This window comes from Lissotriton vulgaris, chromosome 8 (assembly GCF_964263255.1).
Source record: "Lissotriton vulgaris chromosome 8, aLisVul1.2, whole genome shotgun sequence".
NCBI classification, from domain to species: domain Eukaryota; kingdom Metazoa; phylum Chordata; class Amphibia; order Caudata; family Salamandridae; genus Lissotriton; species Lissotriton vulgaris.
The window spans coordinates 154,251,736-154,272,175 of record NC_141696.1 but is presented as its reverse complement, the minus strand read 5'-3'; the positions used below and the strand labels follow the sequence as shown (position 1 = coordinate 154,272,175).

General features: G+C 44.4%; 11 non-coding genes across 11 annotated transcripts; all 11 read left to right on the top strand.

The window, feature by feature from the left end:
- The first annotated feature begins 276 nt into the window (after positions 1-276).
- On the top strand, positions 277-359 carry TRNAL-UAG (transfer RNA leucine (anticodon UAG)). Its single transcript has one exon. It is a non-coding gene; the product is annotated as a tRNA-Leu (tRNA).
- Positions 360-1,266: 907 nt separating this feature from the next.
- TRNAL-AAG (transfer RNA leucine (anticodon AAG)) lies at positions 1,267-1,349 on the top strand. Its single transcript has one exon. It is a non-coding gene; the product is annotated as a tRNA-Leu (tRNA).
- A 3,120-nt stretch (positions 1,350-4,469) lies between these two features.
- On the top strand, positions 4,470-4,552 carry TRNAL-UAG (transfer RNA leucine (anticodon UAG)). Its single transcript has one exon. It is a non-coding gene; the product is annotated as a tRNA-Leu (tRNA).
- Positions 4,553-5,459: 907 nt separating this feature from the next.
- TRNAL-AAG (transfer RNA leucine (anticodon AAG)) lies at positions 5,460-5,542 on the top strand. Its single transcript has one exon. It is a non-coding gene; the product is annotated as a tRNA-Leu (tRNA).
- Positions 5,543-7,266: 1,724 nt separating this feature from the next.
- Positions 7,267-7,349, top strand: TRNAL-CAG (transfer RNA leucine (anticodon CAG)). The gene has a single exon. It is a non-coding gene; the product is annotated as a tRNA-Leu (tRNA).
- Positions 7,350-7,541: 192 nt separating this feature from the next.
- On the top strand, positions 7,542-7,624 carry TRNAL-AAG (transfer RNA leucine (anticodon AAG)). The gene has a single exon. It is a non-coding gene; the product is annotated as a tRNA-Leu (tRNA).
- A 3,117-nt stretch (positions 7,625-10,741) lies between these two features.
- On the top strand, positions 10,742-10,824 carry TRNAL-CAG (transfer RNA leucine (anticodon CAG)). The gene has a single exon. It is a non-coding gene; the product is annotated as a tRNA-Leu (tRNA).
- A 192-nt stretch (positions 10,825-11,016) lies between these two features.
- On the top strand, positions 11,017-11,099 carry TRNAL-AAG (transfer RNA leucine (anticodon AAG)). Its single transcript has one exon. It is a non-coding gene; the product is annotated as a tRNA-Leu (tRNA).
- A 1,024-nt stretch (positions 11,100-12,123) lies between these two features.
- On the top strand, positions 12,124-12,206 carry TRNAL-UAG (transfer RNA leucine (anticodon UAG)). Its single transcript has one exon. It is a non-coding gene; the product is annotated as a tRNA-Leu (tRNA).
- A 632-nt stretch (positions 12,207-12,838) lies between these two features.
- Positions 12,839-12,921, top strand: TRNAL-CAG (transfer RNA leucine (anticodon CAG)). Its single transcript has one exon. It is a non-coding gene; the product is annotated as a tRNA-Leu (tRNA).
- A 7,166-nt stretch (positions 12,922-20,087) lies between these two features.
- On the top strand, positions 20,088-20,170 carry TRNAL-UAG (transfer RNA leucine (anticodon UAG)). Its single transcript has one exon. It is a non-coding gene; the product is annotated as a tRNA-Leu (tRNA).
- Positions 20,171-20,440: the final 270 nt, after the last annotated feature.

Here is a 20,440-nt window from a genome sequence, read left to right as displayed (position 1 = left end):
TCCTGTGCAGTAGTTGTTTGTGTAGAGAGAGAGGTCGCAGGCAAGGTAATTTTGTGAGTAGGATACAGGACCCTAAATAGCTGGTGAGAGGTATGAGGTATTCTAAAAGCATAAAAATTGTACACCTGTGAAATGAAATGCTTTCACATGTGATCTTCTGTGTTTATTGTCCTGTGCATAAAGTTGCACCTTGTGTTTGAAGGTTTAAAATATTTCAGGCTTGCATGGAGGCAGAAATTTCTGAGTGACTTTTATACATTCTTAAGACTCTGCACTGTCAGGATGGCCGAGTGGTCTAAGGCGCTGTGTTTAGGCCGCAGTCTCCTCTGGAGGCGTGGGTTCGAATCCCACTTCTGACATGACTTTTGGAGATGTAATCTCCTTTTTCAGGTTAACATCTGATGGAAGTTGCATCTGTTGGTCTTTACCTGGGATGTGATTCCGTCCTCATCTAGTCAAGAGAGCTGGGGTTTCTCATATATTTCGGTTGTATAAAGTCTTGCTGACAAAGTGCAGTCCTTACTATATGAGCATAGGACCCATGTAAGAGCTCATCTGGAAGAGTCATGCTCTTGTATGCCCTGGCCAGACAGGCCATGCAAATATGGAAGAATGCCTAGCATCTGGTAGACAGTTGGACTCCAGCACACTTACGGCAATTTCCTCAGGGCTGTGATCAGGGGCTGCTTAGATTTGTGTATTCCACCCTATGTTGTGACATTGAAATTCCTTGTCGAAATTGCTTTAGCTAGCCAAGAGGTGGCTGTTGACTCAATTTCAAAGGAGCTTTGGGCCTTTCAAGTGGCTGGTTAATAGCACTTTCTCTTTGTACGCCTTAAAGGTCTAAAGAGTTCTTCATAGGTACTGCTCTCTATGGATTGTTCAAAGATCTGTTGGAAGTACTTATAATAGGATAAATAAATTGAGGGCATGCCTTTTCGGTACCCCACTTGCATGGCTGTCTGGCCTGTGGAAGGTTCCACAAAAGCAAGTCAGGATGGCCGAGTGGTCTAAGGCGCTGAGTTCAGGTCGCAGTCTCTTCTGGAGGCGTGGGTTCAAATCCCACTTCTGACAATTGTGTGTTTACTCTACTTTTTTCTTGAGAGAGGAAAAATCAGATCATTTCCCTCACATGGGCTTATATGGTTGTCTACTTGGAAAAATGCAGTGAGTTTCTTTCTTGCTCTAGCCACTCATGACCTAAGATGTGTGCTTTTTTTGGTTCACAATATCTTTCCTTCTCTGTAGATGATCAAGCAACATGTGGTCAGGATGGCCGAGTGGTCTAAGGCGCTGCGTTAAGGCCGCAGTCTCTCCTGGAAGCGTGGGTTCGAATCCCACTTCTGACAAAACTTTAAGTCCATTTTGTCTCTGAGTTCTTTTAGAATCTCAGCTAAAAATTGGCAGTGCATATAATATCTGAATAAGTAACAAACTTCAGTTTCAACTGCAAATTAATTTGCCCAATTCTGTCTTCAAGCTAGTATAATATTCTTCTAGCACTCGTGGTGTTTTATGTGTTTTTTGGGGGGTGCTTAAAAAGTCCCTTTTATTAATGAAATGGGTTACATTCAGTCTTGTGATATTTTTGGTTTCCAATAAGTAGATTGTTAATTTTATGTAACCTCATTTTCTAATGCTCCATTCAAGAGATGGTTCCACTATGAAATGCAGAGCAAGGGGAAAGAGCACAAGTGATAGAGCGAGTGAGTAAGAAGGGGTGTTGAGGAAGGAGAGAATGAAACAAAGACAGAGTGAGTGAACGGCAGGTAGGCCTAGTAGAGGAGACTAGAAGTGAAGGCGACATACTTTTCCCTGCTTTTGACCTCCCACCCATCCCAAACCGACCACAAACGTACCATCTATGCAACGTTGGTATGCAGAAATTCACGCCTCAGCCAGTGAGGGTGAGTCCCAGGCCAGGGGCTAGAGAGCAAAAGACTGCATGTGCTCAGACGTTCCCTGCTAGGGACAGTTGATCTGAAACAAGGTCTGCACTCTTGTATCCAGCAAGGATCTAGAAATCCTGCATGAATCTGCAAGGCACAATGACAGCATACATTTGCATAATATGCCCCACCTTCTGCCTTCCTACTTCCTGGTCAGTAGTTGTTTGTGTAGAGAGAGAGGTCGCAGGCAAGGTAATTTTGTGAGTAGGATACAGGACCCTAAATAGCTGGTGAGAGGTATGAGGTATTCTAAAAGCATAAAAATTGTACACCTGTGAAATGAAATGCTTTCACATGTGATCTTCTGTGTTTAATGTCCTGTGCATAAAGTTGCACCTTGTGTTTGAAGGTTTAAATTATTTCAGGCTTGCATGGAGGCAGAAATTTCTGAGTGACTTTTATACATTTCTTAAGACTCTGCACTGTCAGGATGGCCGAGTGGTCTAAGGGGCTGTGTTTAGGCCGCAGTCTCCTCTGGAGGCGTGGGTTCGAATCCCACTTCTGACATGACTTTTGGAGATGTAATCTCCTTTTTCAGGTTAACATCTGATGGAAGTTGCATCTGTTGGTCTTTACCTGGGATGTGATTCCGTCCTCATCTAGTCAAGAGAGCTGGGGTTTCTCATATATTTCGGTTGTATAAAGTCTTGCTGACAAAGTGCAGTCCTTACTATATGAGCATAGGACCCATGTAAGAGCTCATCTGGAAGAGTCATGCTCTTGTATGCCCTGGCCAGACAGGCCATGCAAATATGGAAGAATGCCTAGCATCTGGTAGACAGTTGGACTCCAGCACACTTACGGCAATTTCCTCAGGGCTGTGATCAGGGGCTGCTTAGATTTGCGTATTCCACCCTATGTTGTGACATTGAAATTCCTTGTTGAATTTGCTTTAGCTAGCCAAGAGGTGGCTGTTGACTCAATTTCAAAGCAGCTTTTGGCAGTTCAAGTGGCTGGTTAATAGCACTTTCTCTTTGTACGCCTTAAAGGTCTAAAGAGTTCTCCATAGGTACTGCTCCCTATGGATTGTTCAAAGATCTGTTGGAAGTACTTATAATAGGATAAATAAATTGAGGGCATGCCTTTTCGGTACGCCACTTGCATGGCTGTCTGGCCTGTGGAAGGTTCCACAAATGCAAGTCAGGATGGCCGAGTGGTCTTAGGCGCTGCGTTCAGGTCGCAGTCTCTTCTGGTGGCGTGGGTTCAAATCCCACTTCTGACAATTGTGTGTTTACTCAACTTTTTTCTTGAGAGAGAAAAAATCAGATCATTTCCCTCACATTGACTTATATGGTTGTCTACTTGGAAAAGTGCAGTGAGTTTTTTTCTTGCTCTAGCCACTCATGACCTAAGATGTGTGCTTTTTTTGGTTCACAATATCTTTCCCTCTCTGTAGATGATTAAGCAACTTGGGTCAGGATGGCCGAGTGGTCTAAGGCGCTGAGTTAAGGCCGCAGTCTCTCCTGGAGGCGTGGGTTTGAATCCCACTTCTGACAAAACTTTAAGTCCATTTTGTCTCTGAGTTCTTTTAGAATCTCAGCTAAAAATTGGCAGTGCATATAATATCTGTATAAGTAACAAACTTCAGTTTCAACTGCAAATTAATTTGCCCAATTCTGTCTTCAAGCTCATATAATATTCTTGTAGCACTCGTGGTGTTTTATGTGTTTTTTGGGGGGTGCTTAAAAAGTCCCTTTTATTAATGAAATGGGTTACATTCAGTCTTGTGATATTTTTGGTTTCCAATAAGTAGATTGTTAATTTTATGTAACCTCATTTTATATTGCTCCATTCAAGAGATGTTTCCACTATGAAATGCAGAGCAAGGGGAAAGAGCACAAGTGATAGAGCGAGTGAGTGAGAAGGGGTGTTGAGGAAGGAGAGAATGAAACAAAGACAGAGTGAGTGAACGGCAGGTAGGCCTAGAAGAGGAGACTAGAAGTGAAGGCGACATACTTTTCCATGCTTTTGACCTCCCACCCATCCCAAACCGACCACAAACGTACCATCTACGCAACGTTGGTATGTAGAAATTCACGCCTCAGCCAGTGAGGGTAAGTCCCAGGCCAGGGGCTAGAGAGCAAAAGACTGCATGTGCTCAGACGTTCCCTGCTAGGGACAGTTGATCTGAAACAAGGTCTGCTCCCTTGTATCCAGCAAGGATCTAGAAATCCTGCATGAATCTGCAAGGCACAATGACAGCATACATTTGCATAATAAGCCCCACCTTCTGCCTTCCTACTTCCTGTGCAGTAGTTGTTTGTGTAGAGAGAGAGGTCGCAGGCAAGGTAATTTTGTGAGTAGGATACAGGACCCTAAATAGCTGGTGAGAGGTATGAGGTATTCTAAAAGCATAAAAATTGTACACCTGTGAAATGAAATGCTTTCACATGTGATCTTCTGTGTTTATTGTCCTGTGCATAAAGTTGCACCTTGTGTTTGAAGGTTTAAATTATTTCAGGCTTGCATGGAGGCAGAAATTTCTGAGTGACTTTTATACATTTCTTAAGACTCTGCACTGTCAGGATGGCCGAGTGGTCTAAGGCGCTGTGTTTAGGCCGCAGTCTCCTCTGGAGGCGTGGGTTCGAATCTCACTTCTGACATGACTTTTTGAGATATAATCTCCTTTTTCAGGTTAACATCTGATGGAAGTTGCATCTGTTGGTCTTCACCTGGGATGTGATTCCGTCCTCATCTAGTCAAGAGAGCTGGGGTTTCTCATATATTTCGGTTGTATAAAGTATTGCTGACAAAGTGCAGTCCTTACTATATGAGCATAGGACCCATGTAAGAGCTCATCTGGAAGAGTCATGCTCTTGTATGCCCTGGCCAGACAGGCCATGCAAATATGGAAGAATGCCTAGCATCTGGTAGACAGTTGGACTCCAGCACACTTACGGCAATTTCCTCAGGGCTGTGATCAGGGGCTGCTTAGATTTGCGTATTCCACCCTATGTTGTGACATTGAAATTCCTTGTTGAATTTGCTTTAGCTAGCCAAGAGGTGGCTGTTGACTCAATTTCAAAGCAGCTTTGGGCCGTTCAAGTGGCTGGTTAATAGCACTTTCTCTTTGTACGCCTTAAAGGTCTAAAGAGTTCTTCATAGGTACTGCTCTCTATGGATTGTTCAAAGATCTGTTGGAAGTACTTATAATATGATAAATAAATTGAGGGCATGCCTTTTCAGTACCCCACTTGCATGGCTGTCTGGCCTGTGGAAGGTTTTACAAATGCAAGTCAGGTTGGCCGAGTGGTCTAAGGCGCTGTGTTCAGGTCGCAGTCGCTTCTGGAGGCGTGGGTTCAAATCCCACTTCTGACAATTGTGTGTTTACTCTACTTTTTTCTTGAGAGAGAAAAAATCAGATCATTTCCCTCACATGGGCTTATATGGTTGTCTACTTGGAAAAGTGCAGTGAGTTTTTTTCTTGCTCTAGCCACTCATGACCTAAGATGTGTGCTTTTTTTGGTTCACAATATCTTTCCCTCTCTGTAGATGATCAAGCAACATGTGGTCAGGATGGCCGAGTGGTCTAAGGCGCTGTGTTAAGGCCGCAGTCTCGCCTGTAGGCGTGGGTTCGAATCCCACTTCTGACAAAACTTTAAGTCCATTTTGTCTCTGAGTTCTTTTAGAATCTCAGCTAAAAATTGGCAGTGCATATAATATCTGAATAAGTAACAAACTTCAGTTTCAACTGCAAATTAATTTTCCCAATTCTGTCTTCAAGCTCGTATAATATTCTTCTAGCACTCGTGGTGTTTTATGTGTTTTTGGGGGGTGCTTAAAAAGTCCCTTTTATTAATGAAATGGGTTACATTCAGTCTTGTGATATTTTTGGTTTCCAATAAGTAGATTGTTAATTTTATGTAACCTCATTTTCTAATGCTCCATTCAAGAGATGTTTCCACTATGAAATGCAGAGCAAGGGGAAAGAGCACAAGTGATAGAGCGAGTGAGTGAGAAGGGGTGTTGAGGAAGGAGAGAATGAAACAAAGACAGAGTGAGTGAACGGCAGGTAGGCCTAGAAGAGGAGACTAGAAGTGAAGGCGACATACTTTTCCATGCTTTTGACCTCCCACCCATCCCAAACGGACCACAAACGTACCATCTATGCAACATTGGTATGTAGAAATTCACGCCTCAGCCAGTGAGGGTAAGTCCCAGGCCAGGGGCTAGAGAGCAAAAGACTGCATGTGCTCAGACGTTCCCTGCTAGGGACAGTTGATCTGAAACAAGGTCTGCTCTCTTGTATCCAGCAAGGATCTAGAAATCCTGCATGAATCTGCATGGCACAATGACAGCATACATTTGCATAATATGCCCCACCTTCTGCCTTCCTACTTCCTGTGCAGTAGTTGTTTGTGTAGAGAGAGAGGTCGCAGGCAAGGTAATTTTGTGAGTAGGATACAGGACCCTAAATAGCTGGTGAGAGGTATGAGGTATTCTAAAAGCATAAAAATTGTACACCTGTGAAATGAAATGCTTTCACATGTGATCTTCTGTGTTTATTGTCCTGTGCATAAAGTTGCACCTTGTGTTTGAAGGTTTAAAATATTTCAGGCTTGCATGGAGGCAGAAATTTCTGAGTGACTTTTATACATTCTTAAGACTCTGCACTGTCAGGATGGCCGAGTGTGTTTAGGCCGCAGTCTCCTCTGGAGGCGTGGGTTCGAATCCCACTTCTGACATGACTTTTGGAGATGTAATCTCCTTTTTCAGGTTAACATCTGATGGAAGTTGCATCTGTTGGTCTTTACCTGGGATGTGATTCCGTCCTCATCTAGTCAAGAGAGCTGGGGTTTCTCATATATTTCGGTTGTATAAAGTCTTGCTGACAAAGTGCAGTCCTTACTATATGAGCATAGGACCCATGTAAGAGCTCATCTGGAAGAGTCATGCTCTTGTATGCCCTGGCCAGACAGGCCATGCAAATATGGAAGAATGCCTAGCATCTGGTAGACAGTTGGACTCCAGCACACTTACGGCAATTTCCTCAGGGCTGTGATCAGGGGCTGCTTAGATTTGTGTATTCCACCCTATGTTGTGACATTGAAATTCCTTGTCGAAATTGCTTTAGCTAGCCAAGAGGTGGCTGTTGACTCAATTTCAAAGGAGCTTTGGGCCTTTCAAGTGGCTGGTTAATAGCACTTTCTCTTTGTACGCCTTAAAGGTCTAAAGAGTTCTTCATAGGTACTGCTCTCTATGGATTGTTCAAAGATCTGTTGGAAGTACTTATAATAGGATAAATAAATTGAGGGCATGCCTTTTCGGTACCCCACTTGCATGGCTGTCTGGCCTGTGGAAGGTTCCACAAAAGCAAGTCAGGATGGCCGAGTGGTCTAAGGCGCTGCGTTCAGGTCGCAGTCTCTTCTGGAGGCGTGGGTTCAAATCCCACTTCTGACAATTGTGTGTTTACTCTACTTTTTTCTTGAGAGAGGAAAAATCAGATCATTTCCCTCACATGGGCTTATATGGTTGTCTACTTGGAAAAATGCAGTGAGTTTCTTTCTTGCTCTAGCCACTCATGACCTAAGATGTGTGCTTTTTTTGGTTCACAATATCTTTCCTTCTCTGTAGATGATCAAGCAACATGTGGTCAGGATGGCCGAGTGGTCTAAGGCGCTGCGTTAAGGCCGCAGTCTCTCCTGGAAGCGTGGGTTCGAATCCCACTTCTGACAAAACTTTAAGTCCATTTTGTCTCTGAGTTCTTTTAGAATCTCAGCTAAAAATTGGCAGTGCATATAATATCTGAATAAGTAACAAACTTCAGTTTCAACTGCAAATTAATTTGCCCAATTCTGTCTTCAAGCTAGTATAATATTCTTCTAGCACTCGTGGTGTTTTATGTGTTTTTTGGGGGGTGCTTAAAAAGTCCCTTTTATTAATGAAATGGGTTACATTCAGTCTTGTGATATTTTTGGTTTCCAATAAGTAGATTGTTAATTTTATGTAACCTCATTTTCTAATGCTCCATTCAAGAGATGGTTCCACTATGAAATGCAGAGCAAGGGGAAAGAGCACAAGTGATAGAGCGAGTGAGTAAGAAGGGGTGTTGAGGAAGGAGAGAATGAAACAAAGACAGAGTGAGTGAACGGCAGGTAGGCCTAGTAGAGGAGACTAGAAGTGAAGGCGACATACTTTTCCCTGCTTTTGACCTCCCACCCATCCCAAACCGACCACAAACGTACCATCTATGCAACGTTGGTATGCAGAAATTCACGCCTCAGCCAGTGAGGGTGAGTCCCAGGCCAGGGGCTAGAGAGCAAAAGACTGCATGTGCTCAGACGTTCCCTGCTAGGGACAGTTGATCTGAAACAAGGTCTGCACTCTTGTATCCAGCAAGGATCTAGAAATCCTGCATGAATCTGCAAGGCACAATGACAGCATACATTTGCATAATATGCCCCACCTTCTGCCTTCCTACTTCCTGGTCAGTAGTTGTTTGTGTAGAGAGAGAGGTCGCAGGCAAGGTAATTTTGTGAGTAGGATACAGGACCCTAAATAGCTGGTGAGAGGTATGAGGTATTCTAAAAGCATAAAAATTGTACACCTGTGAAATGAAATGCTTTCACATGTGATCTTCTGTGTTTAATGTCCTGTGCATAAAGTTGCACCTTGTGTTTGAAGGTTTAAATTATTTCAGGCTTGCATGGAGGCAGAAATTTCTGAGTGACTTTTATACATTTCTTAAGACTCTGCACTGTCAGGATGGCCGAGTGGTCTAAGGGGCTGTGTTTAGGCCGCAGTCTCCTCTGGAGGCGTGGGTTCGAATCCCACTTCTGACATGACTTTTGGAGATGTAATCTCCTTTTTCAGGTTAACATCTGATGGAAGTTGCATCTGTTGGTCTTTACCTGGGATGTGATTCCGTCCTCATCTAGTCAAGAGAGCTGGGGTTTCTCATATATTTCGGTTGTATAAAGTCTTGCTGACAAAGTGCAGTCCTTACTATATGAGCATAGGACCCATGTAAGAGCTCATCTGGAAGAGTCATGCTCTTGTATGCCCTGGCCAGACAGGCCATGCAAATATGGAAGAATGCCTAGCATCTGGTAGACAGTTGGACTCCAGCACACTTACGGCAATTTCCTCAGGGCTGTGATCAGGGGCTGCTTAGATTTGCGTATTCCACCCTATGTTGTGACATTGAAATTCCTTGTTGAATTTGCTTTAGCTAGCCAAGAGGTGGCTGTTGACTCAATTTCAAAGCAGCTTTTGGCAGTTCAAGTGGCTGGTTAATAGCACTTTCTCTTTGTACGCCTTAAAGGTCTAAAGAGTTCTCCATAGGTACTGCTCCCTATGGATTGTTCAAAGATCTGTTGGAAGTACTTATAATAGGATAAATAAATTGAGGGCATGCCTTTTCGGTACGCCACTTGCATGGCTGTCTGGCCTGTGGAAGGTTCCACAAATGCAAGTCAGGATGGCCGAGTGGTCTTAGGCGCTGCGTTCAGGTCGCAGTCTCTTCTGGTGGCGTGGGTTCAAATCCTACTTCTGACAATTGTGTGTTTACTCAACTTTTTTCTTGAGAGAGAAAAAATCAGATCATTTCCCTCACATTGACTTATATGGTTGTCTACTTGGAAAAGTGCAGTGAGTTTTTTTCTTGCTCTAGCCACTCATGACCTAAGATGTGTGCTTTTTTTGGTTCACAATATCTTTCCCTCTCTGTAGATGATTAAGCAACTTGGGTCAGGATGGCCGAGTGGTCTAAGGCGCTGAGTTAAGGCCGCAGTCTCTCCTGGAGGCGTGGGTTTGAATCCCACTTCTGACAAAACTTTAAGTCCATTTTGTCTCTGAGTTCTTTTAGAATCTCAGCTAAAAATTGGCAGTGCATATAATATCTGTATAAGTAACAAACTTCAGTTTCAACTGCAAATTAATTTGCCCAATTCTGTCTTCAAGCTCATATAATATTCTTGTAGCACTCGTGGTGTTTTATGTGTTTTTTGGGGGGTGCTTAAAAAGTCCCTTTTATTAATGAAATGGGTTACATTCAGTCTTGTGATATTTTTGGTTTCCAATAAGTAGATTGTTAATTTTATGTAACCTCATTTTCTATTGCTCCATTCAAGAGATGTTTCCACTATGAAATGCAGAGCAAGGGGAAAGAGCACAAGTGATAGAGCGAGTGAGTGAGAAGGGGTGTTGAGGAAGGAGAGAATGAAACAAAGACAGAGTGAGTGAACGGCAGGTAGGCCTAGAAGAGGAGACTAGAAGTGAAGGCGACATACTTTTCCATGCTTTTGACCTCCCACCCATCCCAAACCGACCACAAACGTACCATCTATGCAACGTTGGTATGTAGAAATTCACGCCTCAGCCAGTGAGGGTAAGTCCCAGGCCAGGGGCTAGAGAGCAAAAGACTGCATGTGCTCAGACGTTCCCTGCTAGGGACAGTTGATCTGAAACAAGGTCTGCTCTCTTGTATCCAGCAAGGATCTAGAAATACTGCATGAATCTGCAAGGCACAATGACAGCATACATTTGCATAATATGCCCCACCTTCTGCCTTCCTACTTCCTGTGCATTAGTTTGTGTAGAGAGAGAGGTCACAGGCAAGGTAATTTTGTGAGTAGGATACAGGACCCTAAATAGCTGGTGAGAGGTATGAGGTATTCTAAAAGCATAAAAATTGTACACCTGTGAAATGAAATGCTTTCACATGTGATCTTCTGTGTTTATTGTCCTGTGCAGAAAGTTGCACCTTGTGTTTGAAGGTTTAAATTATTTCAGGCTTGCATGGAGGCAGAAATTTCTGAGTGACTTTTATACATTTCTTAAGACTCTGCACTGTCAGGATGGCCGAGTGGTCTAAGGCGCTGTGTTCAGGTCGCAGTTTCTTCTGGAGGCGTGGGTTCAAATCCCACTTCTGACAACTGTGTGTTTACTCTACTTTTTTCTTGAGAGAGAAAAAATCAGATCATTTCCCTCACATGGGCTTATATGGTTGTCTACTTGGAAAAGTGCAGTGAGTTTTTTTCTTGCTCTAGCCACTCATGACCTAAGATGTGTGCTTTTTTTGGTTCACAATATCTTTCCCTCTCTGTAGATGATCAAGCAACATGTGGTCAGGATGGCCGAGTGGTCTAAGGCGCTGTGTTAAGGCCGCAGTCTCTCCTGGAGGCGTGGGTTCGAATCCCACTTCTGACAAAACTTTAAGTCCATTTTGTCTCTGAGTTCTTTTAAAATCTCAGCTAAAAATTGGCAGTGCATATAATATCTGAATAAGTAACAAACTTCAGTTTCAACTGCAAATTAATTTGCCCAATTCTGTCTTCAAGCTCGTATAATATTCTTCTAGCACTCGTGGTGTTTTATGTGTTTTTTGGGGGGTGCTTAAAAAGTCCCTTTTATTAATGAAATGGGTTACATTCAGTCTTGTGATATTTTTGGTTTCCAATAAGTAGATTGTTAATTTTATGTAACCTCATTTTCTAATGCTCCATTCAAGAGATGTTTCCACTATGAAATGCAGAGCAAGGGGAAAGAGCACAAGTGATAGAGCGAGTGAGTGAGAAGGGGTGTTGAGGAAGGAGAGAATGAAACAAAGACAGAGTGAGTGAACGGCAGGTAGGCCTAGAAGAGGAGACTAGAAGTGAAGGCGACATACTTTTCCCTGCTTTTGACCTCCCACCCATCCCAAACCGACCACAAACGTACCATCTATGCAACGTTGGTATGCAGAAATTCACGCCTCAGCCAGTGAGGGTGAGTCCCAGGCCAGGGGCTAGAGAGCAAAAGACTGCATGTGCTCAGACGTTCCCTGCTAGGGACAGTTGATCTGAAACAAGGTCTGCTCTCTTGTATCCAGCAAGGATCTAGAAATCCTGCATGAATCTGCAAGGCACAATGACAGCATACATTTGCATAATAAGCCCCACCTTCTGCCTTCCTACTTCCTGTGCAGTAGTTGTTTGTGTAGAGAGAGAGGTCGCAGGCAAGATAATTTTGTGAGTAGGATACAGGACCCTAAATAGCTGGTGAGAGGTATGAGGTATTCTAAAAGCATAAAAATTGTACACCTGTGAAATGAAATGCTTTCACATGTGATCTTCTGTGTTTATTGTCCTGTGCATAAAGTTGCACCTTGTGTTTGAAGGTTTAAATTATTTCAGGCTTGCATGGAGGCAGAAATTTCTGAGTGACTTTTATACATTTCTTAAGACTCTGCACTGTCAGGATGGCCGAGTGGTCTAAGGCGCTGTGTTTAGGCCGCAGTCTCCTCTGGAGGCGTGGGTTCGAATCCCACTTCTGACATGACTTTTGGAGATGTAATCTCCTTTTTCAGATTAACATCTGATGGAAGTTGCATCTGTTGGTCTTCACCTGGGATGTGATTCCGTCCTCATCTAGTCAAGAGAGCTGGGGTTTCTCATATATTTCGGTTGTATAAAGTCTTGCTGACAAAGTGCAGTCCTTACTATATGAGCATAGGACCCATGTAAGAGCTCATCTGGAAGAGTCATGCTCTTGTATGCCGTGGCCAGACAGGCCATGCAAATATGGAAGAATGCCTAGCATCTGGTAGACAGTTGGACTCCAGCACACTTACGGCAATTTCCTCAGGGCAGTGATCAGGGGCTGCTTAGATTTGCGTATTCCACCCTATGTTGTGACATTGAAATTCCTTGTTGAATTTGCTTTAGCTAGCCAAGAGGTGGCTGTTGACCCAATTTCAAAGCAGCTTTGGGCCGTTCAAGTGGCTGGTTATTAGCACTTTCTCTTTGTACGCCCTAAAGGTCTAAAGAGTTCTTCATAGGTACTGCTCTCTATGTATTGTTCAAAGATCTGTTGGAAGTACTTATAATAGGATAAATAAATTGAGGGCATGCCTTTTCGGTACCCCACTTGCATGGCTGTCTGGCCTGTGGAAGGTTCCACAAATGCAAATCAGGATGGCCGAGTGGTCTAAGGCGCTGCGTTCAGGTCGCAGTCTCTTCTGGAGGCGTGGGTTCAAATCCCACTTCTGACAATTGTGTGTTAACTCTACTTTTTTCTTGAGAGAGAAAAAATCTGATCATTTCCCTCACATGGGCTTATATGGTTGTCTACTTGGAAAAGTGCAGTGAGTTTTTTTCTTGCTCTAGCCACTCATGACCTAAGATGTGTGCTTTTTTTGGTTCACAATATCTTTCCCTCTCTGTAGATGATCAAGCAAATGTGGTCAGGATGGCCGAGTGGTCTAAGGCGCTGCATTAAGGCCGCAGTCTCTCCTGGAGGCGTAGGTTCGAATCCCACTTCTGACAAAACTTTAAGTCAATCAATCAATCATAAACTTTTATTCGATTATCAAAAATTTACATAATCATAAAAAGTACAGTTTAAAAAGAACCATCATTTTTGTACTGGGGTTTACATTTTTAGAATTTACATCTTATAAAACAATTTTCGGTCGGATTCTTATTACTGTTTTTAAAAAAGTCGCTATCATTTTGGCTTCATACGGGTTTGCCGGTGACTGTAGATAGGCAAGCGCTGGATATGTGTTTCTATGGCCACTTAGTCGCAGAAGGGGAAGGATCCATTTTTTTCTGGCCACACTGTAGTATTTACAGAATAGTGTGACATGGACCGTTGACTGCTTGGAGACTCCATCGCAAGGACAACAATTCATGATCCGTGACCAGTTATTCTGTTCTGGAAATGAGACCAGGCGAAAAAAGAGATCAAACCGGAGTCTAGTCAATAAGAACTTTTCATGATTCGAGAGAAAGAACGTGAGGTAAGGCTGTATCAGCTTCTCTGATTGCAATTTGGAGATTTTTTCATTTTGTGTTTTCGCTATCTCTGCTTGATTCCGAAGTTCTCTCAGGTGGCCTATACACAGTTCTTTCAGCTGTTTCTTGGATATATCTTCAATCGAAGATGGATCAGAAAAATATTGCTCACGGTTAAGATCTTGGAAAAATTTAAAAACGTAATTGAGCCAGGGAATTTTTCTCCAGTGAGTTAGGCTGAGACAGTCTGTGATGAGGGCGCGTGATACATGGCTTTCTGGGTTGCACCATATGCGATGCCATAGGGTGAGAGGTTGGCAGCGTATGGTGTCTGTGACGAATTCCATCCCTAGCTCTCGATGAGATGCTAATATCGGGGAGCTTTGGGGGAGGGCCAATACATATTTAATAAAGGCGTTCTCCGTAGCCTGTAGTTGCTTGATGCACCCATAACCCCAGATGCCTGCTCCGTAGCTCGCCACGCTGTGGCATTTTGCGTAGTATAAAGTTATGAGTTCTGACGGAGCAGGTTTGCCTAGTTTTCTGGAGAAAGCGCAAAGTGCAGATGTTGCTCGGCGAAAGTTAAGGTTTCTCGCTTCTATGGCTTTTCGCCAGGTCATTGAATCGTCAACAAGTATGCCCAAATATGGATATACTGACGTTTTTTCCAGCTTAATGTTGTTTATGTATATAGATTTTGTATTCCCTGGTTTGGATCCTATGGACATTGTAAATGTTTTCTTTGTGTTTACTTTTAGTCCCAATGAGTCCATAAACGTCACATATTTGGCCAGCTGTCGTTGTAGTTGGTTGGCTGTTCGGGCCAGGATGACCGAGTCGTCGGCGTAGAGTAGGATGGGTATAGGGCGGCGAGCTATTTGCGGGAGGTCCTGGCTCCCTGCCAACATTGCTTTTTCAATCCCGTTGGTGTATAGATTGAATAGGAAGGGAGCCAGTACACACCCCTGCCTTACTCCTCGCGTGATTTTGAAAGGGCGCGATATGTCGCCGCCGATGCCGTAACGCACTCGGCCTTCTGCGTTGGTGTAAAGGCCCCTGAGAAAGGCCAGTATCTCTGGATCTACTCCGAGATTCGACATAATTTCCCACAATTTGGCGTGCTGAACGCAGTCGAAAGCCGCGCTCAGGTCTACATAGACTAGGTAGATCTTCCCTTCTTTTGCGTGGGCATATTTCCCAGCCAAAAGCGTCAGGTTTAGGGCTTGCTCCACCGTACCGAGTCCCTTCTGGAAGCCGTATTGCAGATCAGTGAAGATGTTGTTTACCTTGGCCCAAGTTTGTAAACGGTCCAAAAGTAGTCGACCTGCAATTTTACCCGTAGAATCCAGAAGGGAGATCGGCCGGTAGCACGCTGGGTCGTTTCGGTCCCCTTTCTTAAATATTGGCACAAGAGTGGATAAGGACCATGAAGGAAGGAGACCGACTTGAGCGACTGCGGTCATTACCCGGGTTATTATTAATGACCAGTGGTCGCTATTGTGCAAGAACAAGTCCATAGGTACCCCATCCGGGCCGGGAGCCTTGCCAGTTTTTGACGCTCGAATTGCTTTTCTGACCTCGGTGACTGTAAAACGTAAGTTGATTGGAAGAAGATGGGTTTCTGCCTCGGCCACATGCTCTGTTTGGGGTGTGTCGGATGCCGGGCCGAAAATTTTTGTGAAATGAAGGACCCATTCATTCTCTGACACAGCGACATCGAGGTGGTTTGGATCGGTGTCATTTTCCAAGAAGGGTGATCTAATGGTCTGCCAAAAAGTGGTGCTGTCCTTTTTTAATGCGCTCTCATGCAATTGGCACCAAAGGTCTCTCTTGATCTGACGCCTACGTTCTTTCCTTGTTTCGTTATACAGTTTCCTCCGGGATGAGATTAGTTGGACGTCTCTTGGTTTCTGCCGAAGAGCTTCTTTTAAAGCTGAAAGGGCTTTTGTGCAGTCCGAGTTAAACCATCTGTTGGTTTGGGATGTGGGTTTGTTTGCCCTATATTTGACTAGTTCGTCTCTTATGGCCCCTTGTATGTTGTGGAAGGAGGCGATAATTAGTTCAGGAGAAGCTTCTGCGGACAGACAGTCCCTTTGCCAGGGGAGCGTTTTTTCAAGTATCCTTTGCGTAGTCGTCTCGGGGTCAACTTTGGCCCATTTAATTGTAAAACCGTTCCTTTTCTTTAATGTTATTGTTTGCTGATCGAGGGAGCTAGTTCTCGTTATAGGAGGACCAGCTTTCTCCATTGTGATCTCCACGCTTAAAGGATAATGGTCGCTGATCGGGCTGGACCCTACTTTGTAATTTGTTAACGTGTTCTTACACGTATTTGAGGCTAGGATGAAGTCGATGGTGGATGTGCAACCTCTCCCATGGAAGGTGGGTTGAAATTCCTGTACCGGGTCCACTAGCTCATTTACGAAGTCTAAGTCCAGGGTAAATAAAATTTCGTTCAGTTTATTTCCACTTTGTGAGTGTGCAAAGTGAGGGACCGGATTGCCGAATACAGATAGTAGGCCACAGGTTCCGGTTTTATGATTTAGACATATTGGCTGGTTAAAGTCTCCTCCCCAAATGAGTTTTATTGTTGCACTTGGATTCGAATTTTGCAGTGTGGATATATGGGCCACCATTTCGTCCAGGTTTATGCAGCAGTCCTGGGTGCCTGTGTTATTGTAGTAGTTAATGAGTATGTAGATATTCCTTGATGCAGTGGTGAGATGTGCGATTTGAATGATCTGGAAGGCAGATGTTTCTTTTATTAGTTTTACCGTGGCTGCTAGAGTGTTAGAGAAGTAGATCATAAGACCACCTTTGGGTCTTCCCATTGTGCTTGGCGTTGCTTTGGTGAAAAATGTCTTGTATCCCGGTAGGTGGAGGGGGGATAAACGCCAGGTCTCTTGTAAGCACAAGATTTGATGGCTTCGTGCTATTTCCAGCCATTGAGGACATGTTATTTTGCTGGCTAAGCCTGCGACATTCCAAAAAGCTATACCTACGGCAGTGGCCTCATTGGTTGTCGAAATGGCGAGAGTGGTTTTGCCACTGGTTGTGATTTCGGTGGTTACAGGTTGCTCGGTGAGTGGTCTTACACTCATGGCCGAGATCTCTGAGGGACAGGGGGTTAAGAGATTGTTTTGTTGACTCATAGAGGACTCTGCTAGCTCGAGCTGTTCAGGTGAGGTTTTCTGGTGCTTATCAGGGGCTAGGGAATGTGAAACGTCAGCTAAATAATGAGGGGCAGGTGTAGGTTGATTCAGATCGACCGTGGGTGGTCAATCGATCATATCGAGACACTCGTAGCGGTTATGGGTTGGGAAGCCCTGCCAACCTTCATATGCGGGATAAGGTCTATCCTGCCAATATGGAACTTGGGTATCAACATACCTTTCTCTTGGTCCTCCCCTATCTGGGTACTCACGAGGGAAGTCCCGCCGATTCCACGGTGTTTGACGCCATGGATCCTGGTTTCGTCGGGCTTTAGGAAGGTGGTGCCATTCCCAAGGAGGGGGGTTGGGTTGTTGTTTCATTGGGGGGTAAAACAGAGAAAGGTGGCAGGCGTCTACTCCTCCTTTTTTCTCGAGTTGTGGCCAGGCACATATATAATCAACCGTTGCGGGATCTTTGCATGTTACTATAATACAATCACCGCGTATTGATTTCTTGGTTTTGCCTATCCAGGCTACCCTACGTGCTGATATGATCCCTCCTGATAGATGGGATTCAAGAGGTCTATTTATGCTAAGCCACTGCATGGCCTTGTTTTTAAGTGACCATGCAGTTTCTGGGGTGTCATCTACTAACTCGGGTACTCCTGTTAAAACTATTGTGTAGGGAGTAGCTTCAGGGGGCAGATGGGCAGGGCGTCTAGCTACAGGATGTTTTTTCGGGGTGGTTACCGATGTGATCTTTGGTGTTTTTTGAAGGGGTAGGGAATTCGTGGGCTGAGAGACAGGTTTCTCCTGGGGAATTCTACTAGAGTCTAAATTTTGTACTGGACATGAGCTTTGTGTCTCAGCCTTACTTTTAGTATCTATCTGTTGCCCTTTGCTTTGTTGTAGTGGCTTCTGTTGTATTGGTTTCTCCTGCTGGAGGTGAGATACATTTGTGATTGATTTGGGTGTAATTATCGGTGGGTTGGAGTTCGTTTGTACTGTATGTGTTGTATTTGTAGGATTAGCTACTTTCTGATTTTGTTTCTGGTTTTGCTTTTTTGATGGGTGTGTGGTATTTCGCTGTCCCTTTACATCTATCCTGGTATTTGTATCTAAGAGAGTAGCTGATATTATCGTTAATTGAGCCTCAAGATTTCTTATGCTCAGCTGGATGGGTTTCAGATATTGGTAAAGTAGGTCTTTGGTGGTAGTTAACACTTGAGTTGTAATACTACAGGTCCTACATTGCTCAGTTTGGTTATTGATATTGGATATTGGCTTGTGCGGGAGAGTGCAGTCAGGAATATGTAATATGCTGTTAGAGCATGGGGAGTTTGAGTTATTCGCATGTGAATTTTGTGTTTTTTCGCTGCGTGGTAGTCGGGTTTCTGATGTTACCCTTTCCCGTACGTCGTACTGGGATAGGTTGTCGTGAGTTAGGATGTCTCCTTGCGATTGACAGCCAGCTAGATCTGGAGTTGCTTCCAAATCTTCTGATGGTAATGATGAGGATTCCAACTCGGAGTGAGTAACTGACAGGTCAACTACAGAAGGAACAGTGTTGAATTCTGTGGTTGGAGGGAGAACTGGGAGTGAACTGTTTTGGGAGGTCAAATTGATTGGGGAAGCAGCATTCGCTATGGCGCCGAGTGATGAGCGCTTGGCATTTGCGCTCATGAGGTCCAATGAGACCCTCTTTTCCATTAGGGCTATGCTTTGATTTATTGTTTCATGGACCCGCGATATAAACAGGTCAATGGGGCCTGTTACCTGTGCTACCTCCTGCGCGTGTTTAGACTTCGATTTGGATTTAGAAGTACTTCTGGTTTTGGGAGGCATGATGTTTGTTACCGGGTTGTCGATGTAAGTGGGATGGCCCGGTCCGGTCTCTATCGGGCACTAACGGGCAACAACGGGCCCGCCCTTGGCCCGGGCTTCGCCCCGGGCAGCGTCCCGCGCGCGTCCCGCGCAGCGGGTGTCGCGAGAAGTTATTGCGCTTCGTTGGGGGCGGGGCACTGGAAGGGGGCGCGGCTCACGCAGGAAGAGGACCAGCTGTAGATGGTGAATGCTGGTCCTCGCAGTCCTGGGGCCGGCGCCTCGTCCTCCTCTGCGGCTCCCTCTCCCAGTCGCGCTGCGGGGCTTCAGGTGATGAGAAATGCTACTCCAGTAGCGGAAAACGGCAGCTGGTGGAAACAGTAAGTCCTGTGGCGATAAAGCTGTCTCTGCGAGTGGCCTTAACTTTAACTTTAAGTCCATTTTGTCTCTGAGTTCTTTTAGAATCTCAGCTAAAAATTGGCAGTGCATAAAATATCTGAATAAGTAACAAACTTCAGTTTCAACTGCAAATTAATTTGCCCAATTCTGTCTTCAAGCTCGTATAATATTCTTCTAGCACTCGTGGTGTTTTATGTGTTTTTCGGGGGGGGGCTTAAAAAGTCCCTTTTATTAATGAAATGGGTTACATTCAGTCTTGTGATATTTTTGGTTTCCAATAAGTAGATTGTTAATTTTATGTAACCTCATTTTCTAATGTTCCATTCAAGAGATGTTTCCACTATGAAATGCAGAGCAAGGGGAAAGAGCACAAGTGATAGAGCGAGTGAGTGAGAAGGGGTGTTGAGGAAGGAGAGAATGAAACAAAGACAGAGTGAGTGAACGGCAGGTAGGCCTAGAAGAGGAGACTAGAAGTGAAGGCGACATACTTTTCCCTGCTTTTGACCTCCCACCCATCCCAAACCGACTACAAACGTACCATCTATGCAACGTTGGTATGCAGAAATTCACGCCTCAGCCAGTGAGGGTAAGTCCCAGGCCAGGGGCTAGAGAGCAAAAGACTGCATGTGCTCAGACGTTCCCTGCAAGGGACAGTTGATCTGAAACAAGGTCTGCTCTCTTGTATCCAGCAAGGATCTAGAAATCCTGCATGAATCTGCAAGGCACAACGACAGCATACATTTGCATAATAAGCCCCTCCTTCTGCCTTCCTACTTCCTGTGCAGTAGTTGTTTGTGTAGAGAGAGAGGTCGCAGGCAAGGTAATTTTGTGAGTAGGATACAGGACCCTAAATAGCTGGTGAGAGGTATGAGGTATTCTAAAAGCATAAAAATTGTACACCTGTGAAATGAAATGCTTTCACATGTGATCTTCTGTGTTTATTGTCCTGTGCATAAAGTTGCACCTTGTGTTTGAAGGTTTAAATTATTTCAGGCTTGCATGGAGGCAGAAATTTCTGAGTGACTTTTATACATTTCTTAAGACTCTGCACTGTCAGGATGGCCGAGTGGTCTAAGGCGCTGTGTTTAGGCCGCAGTCTCCTCTGGAGGCGTGGGTTCGAATCCCACTTCTGACATGACTTTTGGAGATGTAATCTCCTTTTTCAGGTTAACATCTGATGGAAGTTGCATCTGTTGGTCTTCACCTGGGATGTGATTCCGTCCTCATCTAGTCAAGAGAGCTGGGGTTTCTCATATATTTCGGTTGTATAAAGTCTTGCTGACAAAGTGCAGTCCTTACTATATGAGCATAGGACCCATGTAAGAGCTCATCTGGAAGAGTCATGCTCTTGTATGCCCTGGCCAGACAGGCCATGCAAATATGGAAGAATGCCTAGCATCTGGTA